Below are 3,986 nucleotides of genomic sequence, written 5' to 3'. Positions count from 1 at the left end.
GGCCATTTCTTTTCCTATTTGTTTTTCCCCATGGTGGCTCCGCCCACTGCAGTTTCACTTTCGCTGCTTTCATCTTCCAGTGCAGCATCCCGCTGCCTCTTTTCCTTATCAGGTAAGTCTTTTCCACAATATGCAATTGCTTGCATGTCTAATATACATATTGAGTACAATGCCTGTTTGGGTATGTAAATGCTGTCCCTCATTCTGGATGGTGTGTGTAAAATGTTTGTCTGAATGATGTCAGCAGGATAACAAGCTTACACATGCATCCCTTAAGTCTGCAATGGAAGTGGGGACAGGGAGATGGGAGGTGGTCTGTTTGTATGCTGGAGACAGATGCATCATGGAAAGAGATAAGAGAGTGGTAGGATCATAACACTGACAGAAGACACTTGCTTATCTTTCAATCTCCATTGTGCACCCAGTCTTTTATTAAAGTCTGTTTACTTTAAACTTGTGATACCCTTAGGGAAAAAAAAATTGTCAGGAAGAATTAAACTGAGAACCCACTGGCTGATTCCACCACACCCTATGGTCTTATTTTATGCGCTGCATGCATAGGGAGATGAGGGATTATTGTATCCTTCTCCAGTGTAGATTGATCTGTACTACTGTCTGATTTGTTGCAACAAGCTGTCTTAGTTTTGTGTGCATGCATGTTTGCACACACATGGAGCAGCCTGGTAGGTTGTATTTGTGCAATATGTCTGAGCATACATTTGTATGCTCAAAGAAAAGATTCCTCTTGATTTTCTGTAATAGAAAATGCATGTAAGTGGAGTTTTATTTGAAACTCTGTATGCAACTAAGAGACATTTTGTATAGCCATGTAAAAATGAAATTGATTATAAAATATGTTTTTAGAATCAACATGCAGACAGATCTGTGTCAATTATTCCTTTACCTGTATTTTCCTGACAGACTATAAAGTAAAATCTCAGCTCTGCCAGCCATTTTCTACCACTTCCTATTCCATTGCATGTACTTTAAACAAGTCTCTGGGGTTATGTAGCAACCCAAACTTAATTGCAAGTTAGACGCCTAAATAAATTTAAATGCAGATATCTGCAGCCCACTGAAGATATCTAGAGAATACCATCCTTAAGGAAGGAAAAAATCAGCTTTAAGTGGACTCATGCTAGGAGCCCTAAAAAAAAATTTATAATAACATATTAAAGGCAAACAGTTGCAATCAGTTTTTCCTGCAGTGAGCATAGGTTATACCATGTGAAGCCTTGCCTTCTCCTATCACCTCAGATCATGTAAGCTACCTTGGTTTAACTGAAATATATTGAAAAGCTAATATAGCTAAGGTGGTACAAATATGTATTATGAAATGGTCTTATTTGGATACAACCCAGATTTAAATAATTTAAGTCAATTTCATATTAAATTGAGCTACCTGGATATGACAATTTTCTGGCACGGGGATAAAACTTTGTCTTGTTTTTTCTCCAGTATGTGTTTCCTTTCCTGTCACTTGCATGTAATTGCATCTCACAAATCAAGTTGTACATTCTATTTACACATTCAGGGCTAATCTATAAATGAAATGCATGTGCCAAGGAAACAGGATTCGTCCTACCTTTGACTAAGAGAGAGATTCAGCTGGAAGTGAAGCTAATATGTAACATTTGCACAAGCACTGGCTGATCCCTTGTTCTAGGTACTGCAGCAATCCTTTAAAAGCAGAAATTCCTATCCACACACGATGAATCAATGCTGACCCAGTGCATGCATTTAAATTTAGATTTCTAAACATAAGTTAATGGCTCAAAGACCAGAACATAGCTCATTAAAGCTATGTGCCAGACCTGCTTAAGGTGTACCAGAACAATCACACCAAGATATGAACACACAGTGGACAGGAAGGATACTTGGCAAAATATAAGCTGACAGCCACATTATACTATGACTGCAGCATAGCAGCACATGCCTCCATGTGTTTCTTTGATGGAACTAGTTAAAAGAAATGGCAAGCAGAACGTTATCAAGGGTTCATCCTTGTAGGGTACCCCTCGGGTATATTTAATTGGGTAGTGTGGCAGCCTAGACATAATGCTAGCAGCTTCTGTAACATTTAATATCTAGACTTCAGCAGGTATACTTCATATAATGTCTAGGCCTCAGTCTTGTGACTAAGGGATAGGTTGAGGAAATACTGTTTTTTTGTTTTTGTTTTGCTTTTTTTGTTTTTTCTTTCACACCCCTATAGTCAGGAAGGCCTCATGCTCTCATTTTCCAAGGGACCTCTAGAATTCAGCCTAATAATACTATCCTCTTAATGCTGTCTTAATATCCTGGTGCATGTCTCTGAGAGAGTGAAAACACAGTGTTTTCAAAATGTAAGATCCTATATAACTATTTTTAAATGCTTTTTTGGTTAATATGCAAGAACTCATGAAGGGTAACTTTAAGAGGGGGAAAAAAAAAAAAACCTCTTCAAGGGTGTTTCAAGGTAGATGAGAACAGCATCTCCCTCTTAGGCAGCAGAAAAATACTCAAGTTTTTTTGTCAATGCTGACATCTAGTGGCTAAAGCTTGAAAAATTCCAATTTTTTTTTTTTTTTTAAAAATGCATAGGGTGTTTTTTGTGCATCCTTGGAATAGTAACTAAGGGTATTTATACACATGCTCTGGGAGTGGGGTGGGGGTGCTTCACTTGGAGCAGTTCCAAGAGCCACTCTAATGAAAGCACCCAGAGTGTCATTCGTATCAGTGACCCCGCACTGAAGAATGGCAGGGCGGGGCACTAACTAAAGCTCATTCAATGAGCTTGTCATGCAATTCAGAAAGGGAGACACATGCTGTATATCTTCAAGCAAAACCGCTTTCCCTGGAGTTGGATGCAGAGGCTGGCTACTGAAAATGACACCGGAAGCTGCGGGGCAGTGGAGTATGCTTGAGCTGAGTAGGGGAGGCACAGAACAGAGTATGGGAGCCTAGTAATGGGAAGTTGGGGAAGGCCTAGTTGTTGAAAGGGGTTGGGGGAGCGGTGGTACAGCAGGAATTGCACCTGTATATTCATTTGTATGTATTTGAGTTTGACTCTTTAGCATATGAGTGTTGCACAAGCACTGAAGTTGTGCATGAGAGGTTCAAAAACATGACAGCATACTGACACATCTTTGACCCGTTTTTATTAATTTAATAACTTTTAGAATATATTCATGAGTTTTGGAGTTCTGGCTTGTAATTTTTGCACTCCTGGAGTTATTGATGCTTATTTCACAATAGAACATGGAGCCTTTCAACATTAGAGTACTATCTTAAAATTTTTCCAGATCAACTAAATCTTATTTCCAATGTTTAGGGACTTAAGGATTGTGTCACACATTCCACATACCATTAAGTACAGTCAAAACTCAAGCAGCCACTGTGTTCAAATGGTTTAGCATGAGTTAAGCACCCCCTTAGCACTGCAAATTTGTTCCCCTTCAGGGAACAAATTCTCTCTTTTTTTACAACTCCTAAGCTTACTAGGTCACTATATTCCAATGATTTGCAGTGGTTGCAACTGAACATATGCCACCACCCTGACACCTTAACTTTAATACATCACAGCATTCCAATGACTTGCAAGTGTTGCACATGAATATATGACAAGACCCTAACATTAGTTCTGGAGCCTTAAAGTTATCCCTGTCCCCCAGGAATTTTGAACTGAAAGGTAAATCCTATTGAATAATATAGGATTGCCTCAAACTGCCAAAACATGATGCCATGAAGAATGAACAACCTGCAGATCTATAAAAACCAGTGTCCCTTGAATACACTGACAGGGTACCCAAGAGAAAGATGGCAGGTGCTTCTGGCCATGCTGTACTGTTTCTACTGGATTACAGGGTATTTGCCTCCTGAGATGCAGTTCGGCGTACAACCAAACTCATTGAAAGTTTACCAACAGATTACATGTCATCTGCCCCCAAATAAGACCCATCCTTTGTTTTCATTCTTTCCCAGAAAAAAAAAAAAAGATTTTTCCA

This window comes from Crocodylus porosus, unplaced genomic scaffold (genome assembly GCF_001723895.1).
Source record: "Crocodylus porosus isolate Cpor-Errol unplaced genomic scaffold, CroPor_comp1, whole genome shotgun sequence".
Taxonomy (NCBI): domain Eukaryota; kingdom Metazoa; phylum Chordata; order Crocodylia; family Crocodylidae; genus Crocodylus; species Crocodylus porosus.
Note: the sequence above shows the minus strand (reverse complement) of the source record.